The 22,946-nt window shown below is 43.0% G+C and overlaps 1 long non-coding RNA gene across 1 annotated transcript in view; it reads left to right on the forward strand.

Annotated features, from left to right (window-relative positions):
* The first annotated feature begins 7,407 nt into the window (after nucleotides 1-7,407).
* Nucleotides 7,408-22,946, forward strand: part of LOC123837709 (uncharacterized) — a 52,799-nt gene continuing 37,260 nt past the window's right edge. The window contains exons 1-2 of the long non-coding RNA XR_006789265.3: nucleotides 7,408-7,724; nucleotides 15,499-15,698. This is a non-coding gene — a long non-coding RNA (uncharacterized LOC123837709). The remainder of the gene's footprint in view (nucleotides 7,725-15,498; nucleotides 15,699-22,946) is intronic.

The following is a 22,946-nucleotide window of genomic DNA, read 5'->3' on the forward strand; positions in this document are numbered from 1 at the left end:
TCGGGCTAGTGAGTTCAAGCTGCTGTTGCGTGTAGAGATTACATGAACAAATAAAAATTTTTAAAAAATCTAGAACATAAGACTTACATCGTTCCCCTCTCGCTAGGGGGCTCTTCCGAGGAAAGTTCTTCAGAGCTCCACCTCCCTTCAGGGGTCCGCTCCCCGTCAGGTGGAGCATGCCTTTAGCTGTTAGGCACTAGTACTGCTCTCCAGTTTCAGAGGGTCTCAGGGCATTAAGGAAGGCCCGTCATCTCTGGGAGGTTCTGGGTCAGAAGGAACACAGGATACAGTCTCCCCTTTTCCTTTTAACAAGCCCGCGACCTTAGCGCTTGAAGGGTGACCGTCACCGCTTGCTTAGCAGCAGGCCATGCAGACCCTCTATCATTGCTTTTGCCACAATGCAAACTACTTCTCCGTGTGTCTAGATGGGTCAGAAACTAAAAAAAACAAAAAACAAACTTTTATTGGGGTGCAACTTAAAATACACAAATCTTAAGTGTATCGCTCAATAGGTTTGTAATTATGAATACACCTATCTAAGTACTACCTAGAAAAAGAACGTTTCTGGTGCCCTGAGGGCTCCCTTGTGCCCTCTCCTAATCACTACTCACCCAAAAGGTCACAATTCAGGTGCCTGTTAGATTTTTAAAGCTCTAAGCATCTAGCTAAGTGCCACTCACATAATTGAGACTCAAATATCTCTTGGATCTTGCTGAGTTGGAGTCAGGAAACTAGGTAAAGTAGAATGGAGTCTTGCATTCATTTAACAGATATTTATCAAGACCCTGCTGTATGTCAAGTATTGTACCTGGCACTAGAGATGCTGGAGTGAATGAAATAACCCATTTTATTTGCGCTTACATTCTAAGTAGACAAATGCATAACTACATATTTATATTTAATGTAATGTCAGGTACTGATTAGTGCTGTGAAGAAAAATAAAGGACTAGGGATGGTGGGACTATTTAGAGCTAATGACCAGGGAAGACTTCTCTGAGGAGTTGCCATTTCCCCAGAGACCTAAATGAAATGAGTGAGGCATGTAGGTATCTGGAAAGGAATGTTTCAGTAGTAAGAAACAGCGAGTGAGCAGAGGGAGGGAGGGAGAGAATTGAAGAAAATAAAGATTCACGGATATCCAGATGTAAAGCCTTCTAGGCCATGGTGAAGACTTTATATTGCATTCTGAGAGTGCTTGGAAGCTTTTGAATAGGAGACAACAGAATATGACATATTTTTAAAGGATCACACTGGCTGGCTTCAGCTGGGGCCCCGGAAGAGTGCAAGAGTAGGGGGAAAAGCAGTTAGGGGCACTAGGACAAGAGAGGCTGACTGTTTGAGCTAGAGTAGTGGTGATGGGGGTGGTCAGATTTCGAATATATTTTGAAGATCTGAGCCACCTGATGTGTGGATGGATTGGATGTGGAATGTGCAAAAAAGGAATGGAGCATGGTAGATTTCTGCTATACTCTCTCCCCCTCAGACACACACCCTGAGTAACCAAGTGAAAGATGCTGTGGCCCTCTACTTAAATGAGGGAAGACTAGGAAGAGCAGAGTATGGAATGAACATGGAGAGTTTTGTTTTGGACATGCCAAGAGTCTGAGATGCGTCTTAGATATATAGTGTAGGCAACTGGATGGTGAAAATGAGTTCAGGAAGAAGGCAGTACTGGAGATGCATATTGGGAATCGTCAGCATGTGTATGATATTTAAAACCATAAAACTAGATGTGATTAATTAGAAGGTGAGTGTGGATAAGGAGGGAGGATATTTGAGGACTGAGCCCTGAATAGAGATGGTTTGTAAGACAGAAAAGAATGGGATCATCATACCACAATGCTCTTCTAGAGAAACCACAGGGAAAATTTCTTGCCTATCTTGGTGTCAGGAGTAGGTCTGCTTCTCTCAAGAGACTGGAAGTTCTTTTATTGATTGTGTTTCCCACTTGATAATCACACTAAGACCTGAGAGCTGTATTTATGGTCTACTTCTAGTGTGTATGTACACTTAAGGCATGTGATCTGTGGGCTCTTTTAATCAGGGTCCCTGGCAGGAAAAATGACACTTTCAAACAGGGTAAGTAAGGAGAGTTTCACGAAGGAGTTATTACAAAGGTGTGGCAGGATGGAGGGAGCCAGTCCGGGAGGGTTCATAGGCAGCGTTACCAGCCTCTAGGCCTCCAGCAGCAAGAGGACACAGTGGTCATCAGACCCTGTGGGACCTGTAGTATAGGAAAAGCCCAAGACAGGGGAGCCCTTTAAGGAGACAGACCAGGTAGGGAAGGAGAGAGAGAGGATCAGGAGGAGGAAATGGAGACTATCCAGCCAAACACTAATGCCATTCCAGCCCCATCTTGCTTTGTTAACCTTATTTTCCCTTTGCTTTGTTTTCTGATTTATTATACATTTATTTTGTCTCAGTGCTTTGTAAACCTCTTTAAATCCTTTCTGGAAGAGGTTGAAAGAATGAAAAAAAGTAAAAATGAAAGAGATGAAGAATAATTGCTGAACTCTATTTCCCTTTTGGATAAGATTATGAGGCTAGTAAATAAGAAAGGTCCCAAAATGTACTTAATGTGTGAATTTAACATTTATTATGAAATAGTTAGTACATACCAAGTTCATATATATATACACACAGACACACACACAGGTATATACATATACAAACCTGGGGTGAATTTGTATATGTATACGTATATATCATATTTGTAAGTTAAAAGTAATAAAATATTCACAGGCCCTGTGATATTTTAAATCCTTGGCCTCAATTCTCCACTCCTTGTATCTGTGCCATAGAAAGCAGAGTATACTTTCCCATCCCTTGACTTTGAACTCAGCCTTGCAGTTTGCTTTGGCCAATAGGATAATGGCAGACATTATGCAAGCAGGGGCTTGAAGCGTCTTTGTCCTGTTGAGTACACCCTCTCAGTACTCCACCCTGCCATGAGATGAGCTTGCATCAGCTAGCCAGCCTAAGAATAATGAATCATGTGGATATAGTCACGCAGCTGACCCACAGACCTGCCATTAAAGCTGAGGTGCCCAGCTGAGCCCAGCCTCAAATAGCTGACCCTAGCGTACCCCAAGACGTATAAAAAACAAATGCGTATTTTATGTCACAGAAATTTTGTGGGTTTTGTTATACAGGAAAAGCTACTCAAGAAAAAGATTTCTCTGTGTGCTTGTGGTCCATTCCTGACTCTGTCCTACCTCTTCAATCTATTAATGTAGTGAGTTACATTAATAGATTACTGTTAAAACATCCTACATTCCTGGAATAACCCCAATTCAGTCACTTTATAAAATAGAAAATTCAAAAAAAAAAAAAAAGAAAAGAAAATTCAAAGCTGGATTCAGCTTAGTGAATTTTTTTTTAGGGACTTTTGCATCTATGTTCGTTAATGAGTTTTTTTTCCTGTAATTTTCTTTTCATGCACTATACTTGAAAGGTTCTGGTTTTAGGATTATACTAGCTTTATGAAATAAGCAGAAGTGTGCCTCCATCTTCGCGCCCCCCCCCTTCTAGAAGAGCTTGAATAAAATAGGAATTAACTGTTTCTTGAATGTTTGATAGGACTTAGTAATGAAAGCATCTGGACCTGATGTTTTCTTAATCAGATAAATAAATGTAAGCTACAGTTAAGTGGAGTCATAGCTGGTCAACACAGTCTTACCCAAAAAGTGTTAAGAAATGGCTCAACATTAGTCTGTGCTATCTGATGTTTTGGGGAGTAGCCTGGATGAAAACTTTAAAAGCCAATTTATCATTTTCAGGTGATAAAAATGTAGTAGAGAAGATCTATAATTATGTCTGTAGGGTAAAAAAAAATAAACTGAAATGAATTTGATTCAGTTTATCATGATGAAAGGATTGTGGAGATGCTAGGAGCGAACTCTGCCTCCTTCTAGATTTGCATTTATGTTTTTATATCTTCGTGTCTTAGTCATTGGCCCTGAGAGCAGTTTGTTTCAATAGGAATCAGAGCTTTTCCCTGACCACAGACTGGAGGGGAGGGGGCGTATGCTGTGGGTGCTTCAGCTGCTACGGTCTGTCTGGTTGTCATAATGAGAGAGGATCCCCTGTGTTCCATGCTCTTTTTGGTCCTATCCCTGTAGGTACTGCATGTCCAGTTCTGAGCACTATGCTTTTATGATAAGCCATAACATGTGCAGAGGAGAGTGACCTGGATAATATTTTCTAGAACAGAGTTTCTCAGCCTTGGTACTTCAGACCTTTTGGGCCAGATAATTCTTTGTTGTGGGGGCTGTCCTGTGCCTTTGTTGGATTCTTTTTTTTTTTTTGAGATTTTATTTACTTATAAATAAAGTGGGGGAGGGGCAGAGAGAGAGTGGGGGTAGGCACAGAGAGTGAGGAGAAGGGAGAGAATCTCAAGCAAACTCTGCACGGTGCCTGATGCGGGGCCTGATCTCACAACCCTGAGATCAGATCATGACCTGAGCTGAAATCAAGAGTCGGACACTTAACTGACTGAGCCACCCAGACGCCAATGTAACTTGAGCCACCAATGTAAACTTGCATTTACATGTCTTGTAGGATTCTTAGCAACATGCTAGGCCACAACCCATTGTTGCCAGTAGCAGGCCCTGCTAGTTGTAACAGCCAAAAATGTTTCCAGACAGTGTCGCAGGTACCCTGGGAGGCAAATTTGCCCCAGGTTGAGAATGACTAGTCTAGAAAACATATTGTGGCAAGAGTGGTAAAGATAGTGGATGATTTGGGCCAGAGGAGAGGAGTCATAGTGAAAATACACCAGTTATTTTTAGAAGCTATTAAAAGGGCTACTGTAAGTGGGGGAGGAGAATCATTCTGTGGGCTCTAAAAGGCAGAATTAAGGCCAACAGTCAGAAATTACAAGGTAATATATGTGGAAACTTAAAAAAAAAAAAAAGGATTTTTCAGCAACTCTATTATTTCAGCAACAGCGTGGGCTGCCTCAGAGCGGTGAGTTCCCTGATACTAGCAGTATTCAATCAGAAGCTGGCCAGCCACCTTTCAGGAATGTTGTCGAGGGGCTTTCTGAACTGAGGAGAGATTTGGTTAGCCCAGATGATGACCAAATCTCTTCCAACTGGAAAACTTCCTGTTAATGCAAGTAGAGCAAACCGGGAGGAGAGAATGGAAGACTTTGGGGCATCGGGCTAAGAATATGTCATAGAAGGTGATGGCACCACTGCCCCATCCCCTCAGATCTCACTATGGCTGCACCTGCTGATGGCTTGTTTCTGTAAGCACCTGGTGGCTTTCTCTGGCTGCTCAAGTGTGTTCAACTAGTGCATGAGGCAGACTAGCAGCAGAGGGGGCTTATTCCTCCCGTCCCTCAAATAGCCTCCAACCAGGTGTGGGTAGGAGTTGGTGGATAAATACCCCAGATCCCTGACCACTCATTCGGGATGACTCTGAGGTGTGTTCCACAGAGTCTCCCAGGGATCATCAGGAGGAGCAAGCCTCAGTTGCCCATAGCAGTACCTGCTCGTTAAAGCATCCTATATCACTTTTCTTCCCTTTCCTGTCTTACTTCTCTGCTCCACTGTCTGTGCTCCTGGGACTCACTTCCCTGGTAAACTTCTTCCATTCAAATCATTATCTCAGGATCTTCTTCCAAGAGAGTCTAAGGCAAGATCCATGCAAGACCTAAGCGAGGCAGAAAGGGAAGTCAACCAGTGGTCTAGTTGGTAGTTCAGATTTACTAGACCTCTGTCTTCAAGTTTGAAGCAAGCAAAACAGGGCTTTTAGACTGGCACAGTATAAGCAGAATGATATTTGGAGATGGGAATAAAAAAGAGAAAGGAAGAGGAGGGGGAGGCCACCAGTGCCTCAAGTGAAGCAGCCTGGGCCAGCTTCTGGGAAGACGAGTGGGCCCACACATTATGTTGAGCCCCGTGGATGACAGGATCCAGTCATTCTATGATTCAGTCCTCCAAGGACTTCAGACACCATTCAGTCAGCAAGTGTTGACTGAAACCTTGTTATAGGCCAGGCCCTGTGCCAGGCTTTGAGGATGCAGAGAGGCCTAAAATATAGTCCCAGCCCTGAGGAGTTTAAGGTCTAGTTGAGACTCATTAAAAGACAATTACACATGAAGATCTGAGGGAGCAGAGGAGGGTCACTGACTCAGGTTGGGAAAGTAGTATGACTTCTTTATATTCCAATATGGGGAAACTGAGGCCTGCAAAGGCAAGCTGATGAGGTTATATATTCCTGGGCATTGCTGTAGACAACAAATATTTCTGGGGAAATTTCTTTTTTTTGATAGCACTACCTTTTGCATTTACATTGGAAAGTGTTGCCAGATCACCCCTTGACCGCCCCCGCCCCCCCACCTGTTCTTGGCTTGGTGGTCACAACTGCTTTTGCCTGACAGCTACTGCTGGTTTGAGTTTTGCCTTTTTGTGTCCCCTACCCAATTTATGGGGATCTTGTGTTGCAAAAGAGCCCAGGAATCTCTGCAGGTTTTTCCGAGTCAGTTCTGCCTAATCCCATTATCTGAAGCTTCCTCATTACCCTTTTCGGCAGGTCTTTAACTCCCTTTCCCTCCCAAGATCTCAGGTTGTGACAGTTCCCCGCCCACCTGACTTGCCTGGCATGGTTCTGTTTTGAGTCCTATTGTGCTTAGCTATGATGCTCAGAGAAATGCCTCCCATGGCTTGTAGGACAGATGATCAGACAAAGCCGACAGAATTATAGCAAAGATCATCTATACGTAAATCCCATCCCCAGACTCTCCTTAAAATGATCTGAAAGTATTTGGAGAAGAACCTCTTTGCAATTTGAGGATGCACATAAAGCATAACACAGTAGGCATTGTGTTTCAGGTAAGTTTGTTCCTCCCTGGTTATGTATGGGGATAAAGTCGGGAGGAAGGCAAGCTTTTGACCTTTAAAATCCTTTGAAGAAATGGGCTGTTTTGCTAAAATATATACTCATGCGCCCAGAGTGGTGTATTTCCTGATTCTTGACAAAATTGGCTGCTAAGCCTCTTCCTTGGAAACTCCTGCATTTCTCTCTAGCCGTTGACCTTCCAGAGTCTTGCCTGAACACAGGGGTTTGGGGCCCAAATGGACCCATCTTTCATCCTAATAGCATTAGCTGCTGCTAAGGCTTGGAGGGAAATCTGGTCCCTTCTGCGTGACTAAGCAGCAGGAACACCGCCAGGGCGCCTGACTCTGCGTGGTTGTCGCCTGCTCAGCTGTTAGTCATTTCAGTGCCCTGCACACTGGGGAGCCATTATTGTTCCTGTGGTAAGGTGGACATGATGGAGGGGAAGTAAGGCAATTCTTACGCAACATTCGGCCTCCTTCCAACTTGCGTGTTATTTTTTTAGGCTTGTATCCCATGGAAAGATTTTCTATCTGAATTTTTCCCTAAACCAACAAAAAAAAATTTTTAACCTTGAGAACCAGTTGAGTAATCCACTATCAACAACGGACCCTTGTTGGGCTCCAATAATAGTTGATCTTTGTGGAATGATTCATGTGTGCCAGGCACTGTGCTAGACCCTGCAAATTATAATGTGCTTTAATTTCCTCAAGGACCCTTCAGGAATGCACTTGGACAGAGATTAAGTAATTTGATATCACACAGCAAGCAACTAGCAGGGCCAGGGTTTGAACCTGAGTCTGACTCCAGAGCCCAGGAATCCACTTATTCTGCCTTCTTCTCTGTGCAGACCACTTTCAAGGATCTATGAACACAAACAGGTATGAATTGTGATCCCCGGCCTTCAAAAAACTTACAGACTCACTGGGAAGATGAAACAAGAATGTGAAATGCTAAATAATGCCTGACACTATTTGCTAAGTGGTTCTGTCAGTGGAACAGACAGACAGGAACTTATCAGGCAGAGGAAAAGATCAGTGAAACCAGGGTGGTCTAAAAGGCTCCATGGAGGAGGATGGCATTTGATTGGCCTCAAAAGATAGAAAGGACTTAAGTAAGCTAAGAGGAGGAAATCAACCAAGGTATAGAGGACTTTGAACACGTGGGTTCAAGTCTCAGCTCTGACATCTCTACAATCCTAGGAAAGTCCTTATCCTCTTTATTGCTCCATTTCCTTTACTATAAAGAGAGAGGTTCAGAGAGGTGGCATGGAATGGGGAGAGAAAACAGAAGTTTGGAACCAGAAGAGGCCTCAGAGAGGTGGGGAGGGAGGAGGTAGTGATTTGAGGGGGGAGGAATGTTGACAAAATTCTCTCTTGACTTAAGTGGTGATTCCCTGAGTAATCACTGTGATAATCCGTTGAGCTGTAAAAGTCAAACAAACAAAAACCCCTAGCTTCTAATTTTTATTTTGCCTTAGGCAAGGGAATTGTCCCTCTATTTCTTTATCTATAAATGGAGGGATAATACCTCACAGGAGAATATCAGGTTGAGCTGAGCTGATAGGGGGTGCCTGGCAGTACCTGGATCATTGTAGATGCTTAGTCAACATGGACAGCTAAGAGAGTAGGAAACCAGCATGGTCCATACTCAGTGGGTAACCAAAGGCCTGGGAAGAAACAGGGAAGAAAATAACATCTTTCTAAGCCAGACAAATTGGAATGCATGTAGAGAATTGGGATGTTGGAAGGTGTTTAGACTGAGGAGACTATTCACCTGAGGTGATTGAATTCAAATTGTTTCCATGTCAAAAAACTGACATATGGCGTCTGTTTCTGCCTTCTTCCCAGACTCCTTTCACTCTCCAGAACTTGTTTGAACTAAAATAAACCTCTTTCTCCCTTAATAGGCTTGGGTTAAATTTACTCAACCATTGATCTCACTTCGAGGTTGGTTGAGGTGGTATTGATAGGCCTGTCAATCAGCCAGCCTCCCACAGTCTGTTTGTAGCAGCCACTGGGGATTCCTGTCCGCCTCACAAGCAATCCCCCTGGCAAGGACACCAGACTGAGCCCCTCAGTGAACCTGGGATTTCCATTAGGAAGCTACTAATAGGGGAAACTGTAGAGCACTTATTATTGGCTTTCTCTGATTAGAGTTTTCATCATGCCACCACACCCTCTTTTCTTCCTTCACACAAAATCCACTCCCAAACTCGAGCCTCCTTACTCCTCACTGCCCATCGAAACCCTACTTTTTAGCTGTGCTAATTTATAATTTCTCAAGCATCCTACACTCAATATATCCTGCCTCAAAATCTTTGCCCACACTTTTCCTTTTTATCTGGGGCACCCTGTCCTCCCTTCTTCACCTATCAAGTGCCATCATCTTACATACTCGACTTAAACATTTCCTTCTCTAGAAATTGTCCTGGGCCTCATTCCCCAGCTGGGGTTTGGTTCCCTCAGATATGTTCTCCTAGCACCAGCTGCATCCTCTATAGCAGCCTTTATAGCTAATAGCACCTGTATTAAAGTGGTTGGTTTACTAGTTAGTAGGATATAGTTTAAGATTTTTGAGTAAAGACCAAAAATAAGAGTAGCTTGAACAAGATAGAAATTTATGTTTTCCTTCTAGGCATCACTTGAGAGTACCACTGGACAGTGACCCAGGCTTCTTCTGTTTTGTTGCTCTGGCATCCCTAGAGTATTGACCAGTATGGTGGTGCAGGTAGCTCACTACCACACCAGAATTCTGGCCTGCCTTAATTCCAAAGCCAGCCTCTTAACCACTAGGTCATATTGCCTCTATTAGTGAAATTGAGCTCATTGCAGATTGGGGAGGAAGATGTGAAGAATGTTAGAAAATTTCAAGGTATATTAGGAGACACTTTGAGTGCCTGGTGGGAGTGGAAGGAGAGGAGATCATGAAGGTTGGGTCTCATTATGCACAACTTGAGTGTCCAAAACACATCTGATGATGTCAGTGACCTTCATTGTCAGATAGTGTCATCTCTCAAGCACATACTCCAAAATTACGGCCTCTGAAGTGAGAATCAGCTCCAAGTGCCTCTCCTGAATCTTTCTCACATTATTTTGGAGAGACGTGGGTCAGATCTTTACAAAGGGAAATGGAGAGGAGAAGCTAATACTCAGTGAATCACTTCTAAAGCAGGAGCCCAGGACCTGACCTCGACCTCTGAGCTATTTCCAGACCTGACTGATAATCCTAATCACCTTGGCACTTTAACAACAACAACAAAAAGCAAAAACAAAAACCAAACAAAAAAACCCACAAAAAAACCCAGGATCCTGAGCCTTTCAATGGCCCTTGAATCTCTAGGGTGGGGCTCTGGGGTCTATATATTTTTATAAAATTCTTTGAGTGATTCTGATGAACAGTTAGGTTTGAGCACCCTTGCATGTAGGAGACTTAGAGCCACCCTGTATTTAAGTGCAGATTCACCAATTGAGCTCTGTTTCCTTTCATGGTGACATTTTTCTCTCTTTGGACCTTTGGCAAGGTAATTCTTGTTTGATACTCTCTTTGAACTCTAAGTAAGCCCCAGGTTGTTGCAATGTCCTAAAAGTTTTAGACTTTCTCCAAGCCTGCTCAATGACAAATCCATTCTCTAGAAACTTAAATACAGAGCTGAGCAATTCAAAATTTCGGTTAACTCCCAACCCAACCATTTTACACATTGTAAGGGGGTTTGGAAAATCATTAGACCTCAAAAATTCAAGTGGACCCCTGATAGAGTTTTCTTTTTCTTAGATTTGATCATCCATATCCATGATTCTCATCTCATTAGTCCTCTGGACCAAACTTTCTGTCTTTAGAAAATTACCCAGACAGAGACTGAACTCAATAGTGATAATAGAACATTTATTTAGTGCCTTCATGAGTCGTGTGCTTTATATACATCATCTCATGTAAACTTCCTTGACAAGCTGGGGATATTAAGATTATTAGTCCAGGGGTGCCTGGGTGGCTCAGTCTGTCGGGCATCTGCCTTGACTCAGGTCATGATCTCCAGAAGGGTCCTGGGATGGAGCCCTGCACCAGGCTCCCTCCTCAGCGAGGTGTCTGCTTCTCCCTTTCCCTCTGCCACCCCCCTCCACTTGTGGTCTCTCTCTCTCTAAAATAGATAAAATCTTTTCTTAAAAAAAAGATTAGTTCAAATTTATATGTGAAGACTCAGGCTCCGAAAAGGAACAGAACTGGAATTCAAACTCAGATCATTTGAGTCCAAATTCTGAGTGAATAAACTACTTCTCCCCAATGTGTGTGTGTGTGTGTGTGTGTGTGTGTGTGTGTGTGTGTGTGGCAGGGGGAGGGGGTGCTGTGTGGGGGCAGGGATGAGGAAGAGAACAAGGAATGGAGGTGGTGAGATAGCATTTCCTTGTCGGGACCTGATGCTTATTATCTTTTTCTGTCCCCATCCCACCCCCCATAGCACCTTCACATTCTCATGCCAGTAGCAGCCAATACAGGAAAGGTTTTTTATGCTCCAAGGCAAACTTTGGCAAAGAAAGTTGAGCTCCTTCTACAGAATCTAGCTTTCCCTGTGCATCATTTCAGAGCCTCAGTAGACCCACAAATATCATTTCCAGCTAATCACATATGCACCAGACAGTTATGATATACAATAAGTGATTAACACATTCAGCTGATTCCCTTGAAGACAATTCACCAAATTTATTGGAAGGCACTTTTATTCAAGATGCCACACAGATTCTTTTTTCCACATTTCCTTCCTTTGCTGATTCACTGTGTATTGTGCCTGAATCATTTGGCTTTTTTAAGTCAACAGAGCCAAATGGGAGAAGCCCAGGCCTCTGATTACTGCTGGGAAAATGGCAGGTTTGGCTCATGAGAAGTATGTGTGGGGCACTCTTTGGGATCAGGAGCATTCTAAATCTGAGGCACTTGAAGAGAGAGATAACCATCAAATTTGGTTCAGAGCTTCCCTTGGAGATGTTGATAGGAGGAAAGTTATACTGGATCCCCTTGGTCTATGGCAATCAGAGTGAATTCTCCTGTGGCAGCCTGGGCCCTCTAGAGCTTTAATTGATTCTAATGCAGAGTGGCTTAAAATAATTCACTCTTCCACAAGCTGATCTCTCATTTCCCAGAGCAGATTGAATTGTTCAGAAATGAGCCATTGAGAGAAATCTTCCCACTCAGTCCTAGATTTGTGGCATATCTTTCCAGAAAAGAGAGGCCAATGTAGGGGGGGTGGGGGATGGGATGAGGCTGGCTGTGCTTGTTCTGTGACTCCACATTTTTTTCTCCAGTCTGAACAGTCTCATCCTTGTCCCCCAAACCTGCTTGATGAACCCAGGACAGTGTGCATTTTAAAAAATTATTCTATTCCTACACAACTTAAAATAGTGGATAGTTAAAAAAAAATGGTAGCCAGTGCAACTGTGTGGAAAGGGTGCCATGGTCTAAGTTCTTTCCCTGATCCAATAACCAACTAGCTCAGTCTTCTCATCTGTAAAATGAGCCAGATGTATTCCCTGCCCTCTGAAGACTTAAATGTGATAAAATCCATATCATTATTCTAAAACAGGGTTTTCCAACCTCTGCATGAATAACATTTAGGGACAGATAATTCTTGTTATAGGAGCTGTCTTGTGCATAGTAGGATGTTGAGAAGCATCCATGGTTTCTACCTACCCCACTGAGTAGCACCACCCCACTGAGTTGCAACAACAAAAACTATTTCCAGACATTTCCAAATGTCCTTTGGGAGGCGAAATTACCCCTGGTTGAGAACTACCTTCAAAAGCTCCCTATTGCCTATAAATAATGCATCATTTATTAAATATTGAATATTATTTATTGGTAGTTACTAAGGCTAAAGAATAACCGAGTCTCAGTCCCTGCCCTCAAGGAACTCAAAGTCTAATGAGGAGGACAAACAGACAATTGTAATCTAGTGTGCCATAAATAATGATCAGGATGCAGAGGAAGGAAGGGGAAAAATTTTGAGGGAGAAGACAAAAAGAGCTCAGAAAGCTTTTTGAAGAAACTAATGATAAATTGAACATGAAAGGATGAGTAGAAATTAACTAGGCCTTCTCAGCTTAAGGGAACAGCATGAAAAACAGGCCTAGTGGTGAGAAAAATGACCTACTCCCACAAATTTGTTTGAACTGGAGAGTAAAGTTGAATCCCTCAGGGACAAAAAGATCCCCAATCCCAGCTGTGTGTGTGTGTGTATTGTTTGTTTTGTTGTTTTGTTTTTAACATTCTATTCTGGAGGTGCAGTTCAGAACCTTAGAGAACTCCAGCCATTGTTATGTTAAATCCCCAATGAGTGCAACGATGTGGAGCTCTCCAGGGTACTGAACCGTATCCATATAAATTGCCCTTAATAAGCAGCTCTCTACCTAAGGACCTGCCTGGGACCCTATTTTTTCCTGATCCTGACCCCTGTCCGTGCCTGCTGCTCTTGGCTAAAGCTATGTCATGGAAAGAGCATAGGTTTACCAGCCTAAATGATTCAAATTAGGAGACAGTCAAAGAAATGATAAATTTATTGTTATAAATTATAGCATGTCCCTGTGAAAGAATGTTACACAGTGGTGGCCTTATATATATATATTTTTAAAATTATTTGGAAATTTACATGTTTTCTAAGATACCTATAGTAGCATGTATTTCTTTACTCAGAAAAATATTTAAAATAAAATAAAAATAAAGAACCTTGGAATCAAAGGACTGGGATGTGACTCCTCTTGTCAATACCTGTCTGACCTTGGGTCAGTTAATTTAATCTTCACTGGCCATTGTTTACTCAACTACAAAATGGAAAAAAAAAAGGACAAATTGTTAATATTTCCCATATGCCTATAATTCAGGCCTCTTGTGGATGTTAAATGAGCACAAGCACATGAATCTACATGAAAGAAAAGAAACAAACACTTGGCAAATGTTTGTTATTCCCTACCCCATCACTTAGATGCTCAGTTTTCTACTACAGCAAGGGCAAGCTTGGTGTATAACAAGGGTTGCAACATGTTTTGCATGCATGGACTGACAGTGCCTTCCCACTTCCCATTCCTGAGGACTTCATTAGAAACAGGGCTTTGCAGTAGGACTAACTCTTTATATGTTTATCTTATTTCCACACCTGGCTCCCAGTATATTAGCAACTAGCCCCTTACTCTCATGGCAGGATACTGGAGGATCATTCCCTGAGTATCTAACTATCTGAAAAGTAAATGCCTTTTTTTGGTGTTCTCCCAACCAACAACTGAGCCAGATCACCCTACTTTGAATCTCAAAGTTGTCAGGCCCCATACCCTGCTCAGAACTTCTAATTAGTTTTTTACTTTCCCATTCATTATCATGAGCATACAGCCAAATTTACATCTAAGGAAAGCCTGTGTTATGGGAGCTAGAGATCAAAAACAGAGGAAAAAAGCAATTTGGAGGAAACAGAAACTATGCAGGGAAGAAAATTTCCCAAACAAATTTTATGATTAATATACTTTGAGAAATAAAAGAACTTCCATAAAACAAGAACCAGGATGCTATATATTTTTAAAGAATGTTCAAGGAACATTGAAAAGCTCTTGAAAATGAGAAACTTGATAGGAGAAATGAAAAACTAACTGGGTAGGAAGATAATATTGAGGAAATTTCATCTCACTCTCATCTTCCGACTAAAAGAGCAAACAGACATAGAAAGAAAATAAGAGAAAACATTAAAAAGAAGAGAGGACCATCATAAATGTTCAACATTAGAATAATGGCATTTCTAAAAAGAGACAACAGAGAAAATAGGGAAGAGTAGAAAATTCTTACAGAAATAATTCAAGAAGTTTCCCAGAATGGATCGAAAGGACCCACCAAGTACCCAACCTAATGAATGAAAGAAAGAAACTTACAAGGCACATACATCATTGTGAAATTTCAGATCACTGGAGACAAAGAAAAAAATTCCACAAGCTACCAGCAGCAGGAAGTATTATATATATATGTGTGTATTATATATATATTAGATCTAGAATCAGAATGACTTCAGATTTCTCAACAGCAAAACTTGAAACAAGAAGACAACAGAGAAATTCAAAATACTGATGGAAAAATTAACCCCCATCTGGAATTCTATATCCAGCCCAAGTATAAATCAACTACTATGAAAAACAGTTCTAGACCTGTACAGTCTCAACAGATTTCTCCCCCCATGTGCCCTTCCTCAGGGAGTTACTAGAGTATATGCTCCACAAAAAAAAAAAAAAAAAAAAGAGTATGCCAAGAAAGAGAAAGACATCGAGTACAGGAAACATATGCTCCAACACTGGATGGGGTAAAAGAAATACCCAAGAGAATGGTAAATGGTGGTCTCAGAGTGATAGCTGTTACCAGGCCTAGGGGACAAGCAGGCCAGGTGATAGCAGAGTGCCTTAGACGATGTGTTGAGAGCAGTCATCATCAAGATTCCCACTGCTATCAGTCTTCTGCTGCTGCTGCTTCTTCCTTCTTTCTTCTTTCTTCTTTATCTAAGAACAGAATTCCCAGGTGAGTCTGGCTGAGCCCACGATATGTTCTGACTTGCCTTAATCATTTCTAATGTGGCTGCTGCTTTTCCTACTATCGCCTATTTTCTGATCAGCTGAGCATGTTCTTTTCATCCCACAGAAGTACCCTGCTTTGATCTACTTCAGAAGCTGAAAGTAGGCTGTGGTAAAGCAGAAAATCCAGAGGAATCCACACTCTGAACCATATTTCTTTTGGATACCCAATGCCTGGACTCCACTATAGACCTACCAGACATCCAACTCTGCTTTCCCAAGACCCACTCATGACCTTGTCCACCTACTTCCCCAGAAGAGGCTCTTGTAAGTAAACTCTTGAGGAAACTGAAACCAGATTGACCCAAGGACTGTTTAGCTTCTCTCGCTCCTGGATGCCTTCCAACATTGCCCTTTCATTTTTTGCTAGATTTATGCTCCTACGGAATACACATTGTTTAGAAAAATATACCTAGGTGGTTAACCTATCAAGAAAATCAAGAGAATGATTAGCACAAAAGTCAAGATAATGGTTACTTCTGGGGACGAGGTTGGAGGTTTTATTTAGGAAAGGACATTTGGAAGACTTTTGAGGTACTGGTTAATGTTCTATTAATCTTTGTGATAAGTACATGGGTGTTAAACATACTATATTTTCAACTTTACATGTATTTAAAATACTCCTCCATACATATAATACACTTTATAATAAAAATTTGCATACCAAGCAAAACCACCCTGTGAAATATTGAACTCATATGTTCATATGTACCCTCTGGGCCTTGAACAGAGGGAACTATGAAGAGGGACATAAGGTTCTCCCTCTCTCACAGCCCTAATCAAGATGCAACAGGAATAACAAAATACCCAACCAGCAGCATGATGCTGAGGTTTTTCAGACCAGTTTAATAAATGGGTTTCACAGCACGTGGAATCCTGTTGTAATAACCTGGATTCCATGAAAGACATCTCTGCATAGAAAAGCAATCCAGAACCACTCCTTAAGCTGTTAGCAAGAGGGTAGGAGGTAGGAGGCTGTGTATTCTTCCTTTACCCCTCCTGATCCATTCACCCTGATCCATGCCCTGTCCACCTTGCATTGTGCCCCAGAGGCTGACATCTATGGACTGCATCACCCAGGTGCCTCTGTTCTTTGGCTTTTAGTGGGTTCTGCCAATAGGAAGCACTGTCAGAAGAACAGAGGGCAGGAAAGAGAGAAGTCAAGGGGATTTCTTCCCCTCTCCCTCCCTGCCTCGCCACCCCTTATTGTTTCCTTAATTCCACACACACCCCTTTGAATAGTTCCATATGAAATTTTCTTCAGTCAGACCATTTTGAGTATCTCTTCCATTTCTTGTTGGGACCCTGACTGATACTTTATTTTAATATTATTTACTTGTCTTTACTGAGTGGTACATTTTCATGTTAATATGCATTGTGAGGGCCCAAGCAACCTTATCCAAGGGAAGACGCACATGTAAAAACATCTCTCTACACTGGGGGGTCCGCAGCCATGGCTTTTTGTGGAAAGGTTATATGTTGGTTTATTATTCAGTGACTATTACTGCTAGCTAAGTGTAGAAAAGCTTAGGAGAATTTACTTCTGGCCTGTGGAAATTTTATTCCTTTTCCAACTCTGTCCCAGAAAAAAGGAAGACTTCTATGCAGACCCTTGGCAGGGATGCAGCTTTCACCAGCATCCTTGCTTTGCTTTAAGTGAGGGCGGTTTTTTTTTTCCAGAGTGAGTCAGATGCTGACAGACTCCTAGCATCTCTCATCATCTTCCTGTTGCCCCTTCCCCTCTGAAGATCAAAGCTCACCTCAGGAGAACTTTCAGAGAGAAGAAATAGCCAGCGGAACCCCCAGAGCCAGGCAGGAAAACCCAGTAAACAAGTGATTGACGCACTTTGTAGACAAGCTGGAGGGGCCTCCACGCAGTCTCTACTGGGGGTGAGCGTGACCAGGGGAAGTTGAGGAAGTGGTCCAGGATGGGGGCGGAGCCCCAGAGGGCTTGGGTAACAGCTCATTGTTCCTCTGAGTTCCCAGGGAATAAAGCAAGCCTCCAACAAAACAAACGTGCCAGGAGGACAGGCTATTTGTGTTGTTAAACACGGAAAGAAGGGAAGTGACTAGCTAGAGGGAGCATGGGTTTAAGTGCCTTATCCCAGGCCCCTTGGGACACAAAAGGAAGGAGGAGAAGGAGCTTGGACAGAAGGAGGCAGTGCTGGGTGTTAAACACATGGAACCTGGAGGTGGGCAGACCTGGGTTCAAGTCTTAGGGCCTCAATTTCCTAGCTCTGTAACTTGGCCCTATTATCTAATTTCTCTGGTTTTATTATCCTTCTTACCCATAACATTTCCTTGAAGATGTAATAAGGGAATGCACTTTAAGTGTCTGACACATAAAAAGTTCTTGTTAGGAGATTCGTCAGTGAGGAATGGGAATGTGGGGAGGAAGCAGGGTGCAGCTGTATCATCAGGCATCTGGGGTGTAGTCAAGGCTCTGGCACAAATTCATTGTGTGAACTTGAGCAAGTTACTCCCCATCTCTGGTGCTGAGTTTTGCCTCCCTGGAATGAGGGTGCTGAGCAAGGTCTCCAAGGTTTGTTCTAGTGCCAAGATCTAGAGTTCTAAAGAACGCTATCCAAGGTGTGGCTGGGAAATTCTCTGACTTGAAAGAAAAATAATGCAGAAGCAGCCACGTGAGGTGTTTGTCCCCATCATACTGGTCTCCTTGGGAACATTACTCCTACTAACATGATGCTGCCCTTTCTCAAAACATTTTCAAATTCATTGGTTTAAAATTATCTGCAGAGCCAGTTGTTGGAGCCAAATGAGAAAATCATCTCTTTGCTTTATGAGTTTCTTTTTTGTTTGTTTGTTTCTTTCATTTTTTGAATGAAAAAAAAAAAGTTCTCATTCCCTTAAGGCAAATTAGATTCTACTTCCAGTGTTGCCACTAACTGGTGGAAAAATGTAATTTTATGTCTTCTGACCTTGACCTGGAAGATGGGGATACTAATACCCATATTTGTAGTGTGGCCACAGATGAGCTGAGGACTAGGACAGCAGCACCAGCCGGGGTGCGTGGCTCAGGGTAGGCAGCAAAACACATCAACACATCCATCTACATACACCCTCACTCTGCCCCTCCCTCCCCATCCCGATTACCCACTTTACCACTTTATCCACTAAATAAATTCACAGCTCGGGCGCCTGGGTGGCTCAGTTGGTTAAGCGACTGCCTTTGGCTCAGGTCATGATCCTGGAGTCCCAGGATTGAGTCCTGCATTGGGCTCCCTGCTCAGCAGAGAGTCTGCTTCTCCCTCTGACCCTACCCTCTCTCATGCTCTCTCTCTCCCTCTCCATTCTCTCTCTCTCAAATAAATAATTAAAATCTTTAAAAAAAAAATTCACAGCTCACTCAATCCACCGAACTGCCAGGCTCTGTAGAGGCGGAACCTAAGACTTTCTCCTCCTGTGGCTTTCCCTTTACTTTCATACAAAACACTTCCAATACTTCTGGTCACCAAATGTGTGGGAGTTTCTCTGTGACACATAGGTGGCAATTCTCTGTGACCGGGTGTCCTACAATTAAGCTCAATTCTGACACTCTGCCCAGGTAAAGCCAGATCCCTGACCCTCCCAGAGACAGTGTCAGATCCCACAGGGGAAGGGCTCAGTCCTACAAGACTTTTCCTCCACTTCAGATGCCAATCCCAAGTCATAGGAGCCAGGTTACCCACAATGTCTGTCTGCCTTGGCTACAGATCAGAGGTTCCCACGACCTCCCTCCTTGGGTTCAATTAACTTGCTAGAACAACTCACGGAACTCAGGGAAACACTTACCTTTACCAGTTTATGAAAGGCTATGATAAAGGATATAGATGAACAGCCAGATGAAGTGATGAATAGGGTGATGTCTGGGAGGGAGCTTCTGTCTCTGTGGAGTTGGGATGCTTCACTCACCTGGTACACAGATGCTTTCACTTACCTGGAAGCTCTCTGAACCCTGTACTACTGGGATTTTAGGCAGATTTCTTCACATGAGCATGATTAATTATTAACTCCATTTCCAACCCCCTCTCCTCTGTAGAGGAGTGGGGAGGGGCTGCTGAAAATTCCAAGCTTCAAATCATGGCTTGTCTTTCTTGTGACCAACCAACCCCCAACCAGGAGCCATCCAGGACCCTGCCCAGAGTCACCTCATTAGCACAAAAGATGCTCCTAGTGCTCGTATTACTTAGGAATTTGCAAGGGCTTTAGGAGCCCATGTCAGGAACTGGAGACAAAGATCAGATCTATATTTCTCATTATAAATCACAATATCATAGGCTCCAAATGATTTTCTTCCATTTCCAAAAATCAAATAGACTTTAAGAGGTAAAAATTTGCTACCATGAAGGACATTTCAGAGGCATGTGCTCAGATTTTGAATATTTCACTTTTAGACTATATACCACGTGTGTGTGTGTGTGTGTGTGTGGTGTCTACACATTTGGTGTTTAATAAAATTCTCAACCCCTGTGAGAACAGCAGATAGACCTGCAGCCAGCGCTGCGATGCTGAATCTACCTGGTTTTAGAAAGCTAGGGCTCAGGATGATTCCCAGAGACAGGGAGATGTCCAGGCTCAGGGCACTCTGACTGGGTGACCCTCTGTCAATCACACCACCCTTTGAAGTTTCAGTTTATTTACCCAGAAAATGGGGGAGCTAACACAAGCCTTGTAACATCCTTTTTGAGGATTCTAAGTACGAGTTTTATGAATGAGCAAGGAAGAGGCACCAGTGGGCAGAATGCTGGTTCTACGTAAGGCAGATTATACCAGACCCCGCGTGGCAGGGAAAGAGCAGTCTGAGCTCTGCCCAGGGCAGTCTCTGGAAAGAAAAGTGCCTTTCCTAGTTGGAAGAGTGGTGCTGTGTTCTCTCCTTCTCTCCCAAGGAAGTCATTCCTCAGCCTCTGGTCTAAAGCTGCCAGACAAGTTTCAAACATGTTTATGAATGCCTTCACCTGAAGTCACTTGATTGGTTTATCAGCTCTGGCCTGGACACATTTCCTTACAATGAGCAGTGACATTTACAGCTCCAAGAAGTGCAAAGGAAACATTTTTCTTGCTGACCCTCCTCTCTCTCTAATGAAGCTGTCATTATATTCTTCCAAAGGTGGACCCTATCAGTGAAAAACGTGCCATAACTTCCCACAAGAGAAATGCTGTAAATGTCACAAACTTGATAGTATTGTCGGAAGTGCATAAAGTCAGCTGCTTGAAAAGTGTACAACAAAAGCCATGTTTCTTCCCATTCTGCAGCAGGGGCCAGCTTCACGGGCATGCGAGCCTGGCAGCCACACGGAGTCCTGTGCTTACAAGGGCTCTGCTCTTGGTTTAATAGTCTGCATTGAAAACTGGCATTACCACAGTAAAGGAAGAACAGTAAAATTCATGCTAATAATTGAAAACTGTCATTTTTCTTTACTTAGAAGGACCTTACATAGCCAATAAATAGCACCATGACCAGCGGAGAGACCCCAGAAGAAAAGAAAAATCTATTTTTGGACATCTAATAACATTGTTTTCCTGCCTTTTGAACAAGGAGCCCTGCACTTTCATTTTGCAAATTAGGTAGCCAGCTCTGTCTGCAGTAGTGTAGAAACAGCGGATGTTTTCATTGTAAGGACAGAAAGTAAAAATAAACACAAATCACGGGCACCTTGGCATAACTTACCTAAGGACGACCACTTTAGGCAAGTTTTTTCTTCCCAATTTGTAGTCTATTCAGTGTATGTATGTATTTATTCTTGCTTACACTAAAAAGCTGTCTTCTGCTGAACACACAAATTTCTCTCTGTTTCAGTTGCATGGCATTTTGTCTGGGGTTGGATGTGGAATACTTTCCTAGGTAACTGCAGTTGTATCTATCTATGAATGCTTGTGAAAACAAGACTCTTCTTTCTTCCTCCCCGTCTTTCAGTGGCTCTCTCTCCCGTCAGTCACAATAGCGTGTTAAAGGCTCTGAGAAGTCCTGCAGCAAAAACAAACAGACAAAACATCAACCTATTTCATTTCCGTTAACCCAGAATTTCAGAAATGTGTAATTTCCCAAACTGGTTCTGGGCCCCTTCTTTGGTATAACACCTCTCATCACTCTCTGTAGTTAGCAATACAGCACAGTGTTTACAAACCTGGTTCTGGGCTCAGACTTTCTAGATTTGACTCATGCTTCCACCAGTGCCCTAGAGGAAATCTCATAATCTTTCTAAACCTCAGTTTTCTCATAAGTAAAATGGGGCTAATAATCCTCTCTCATAGGATTGTTGTGTGGATTAAGGAACATGATATGTGAAATATACACATAGGCACTTAATAAAGGTAAAAGCTATTGTTATTAACAAATCTTAAGGAGGTGCTTCCCTGCAAAGCCATTCCTGCCCTCAGCAGTCATATCCAGTCTGTCTTCATGTTCCTGCCTCCCTGTCTCTCCCTGTTTTCTTAACCCTCAACTTGGGGCTCCTTAAGTCAGCACTCCTTAGCCCCCCAGTGTGTCTAAGGTTCTCACTGATTTTATGAATCCCTCATATCCCCCTCCTGGGCTGCAGTGGGGGTGGGGCGGGGCAGGGCAGGATGCAAGGCAGCTTTTGCTACCCCATGATGAAGAATTTGCAGTCTGTGTCCTCATTTGGGAAATGTGATGTTGTTGTTGTTGTTGTTGTTGTTGTTTTTAAGGAGCTATTCCTTTAAATGCACGCAAGTGTTTATCGCTATAAATATTACAATGCAATAAAGTCTGGCTGCGGAGAGACAGATGCCCAAGCTCGGGTCTGAGCAACATCCAGAGGCAGAACATCATGTTAATGGAAGATTCCAGTTAGCAGAACTGTCTGTTCTATGCTGAGGTCCTAATGCCAAGCAAGAGTATCAGTGCAGTTAGTAAAATGCCCTGTGGCAGGGCTGGTGGTTGCTGATGCTTTCTCTGTTTAGATCATTATGAAAGCTGTCATCATGGGGCCCTGTCTCTCTCTGAGGAGGACCCAGGGAACCTTCCTGGACCTAGAGCCTTCCAGATGCAGAGCAGAGAGTATCATGAAGTCACCTTCAGTGAAGTCTTCTGTTAGCACTCAGGATTTGGTGTGGGAAACAGAAACCACTCTTGGTTTTTCAAGCCCAAAGCAATTAGACTTGATATAAGCAATTAGGTATCTACAGGAGGATCAGAAGTCAGGGGCCACTTGAAGGCTAATAGTTCAAGGTCATACGTCCACAGCTGCAGCCAGAGGTCAGGAAACTGCTGCTTCGGCTACTGTTGTCACCATGATGTGAACCCACAAACCTGGTGACCAGCAACTTGGACTTGGCCTCAGGCAGCTACAAGCACGACTGTCCAGCCTTCCTGACTTCCTCCTTCTGAATCTTGACTGAGTTTATGTCAGCCTAAAATCTCTACTGCAAGGGAGTCTGGCCTTTGAAAAAACTTCCAGCCCTTGTAATACAGACGGAGGGCGGAGGGACATGGAAGAGAGTGGGCTGGGTTCCGGGAGACCATGCCAGGCACATCTTCTAGACAAAACTAGATTAGCT

The sequence above is a fragment of the Mirounga angustirostris genome, unplaced genomic scaffold, assembly GCF_029215605.1.
Source record: "Mirounga angustirostris isolate CCGP_5_RB_7025 unplaced genomic scaffold, mMirAng1.0.hap1 SCAF_8, whole genome shotgun sequence".
In the NCBI taxonomy this organism is placed as follows: domain Eukaryota; kingdom Metazoa; phylum Chordata; class Mammalia; order Carnivora; family Phocidae; genus Mirounga; species Mirounga angustirostris.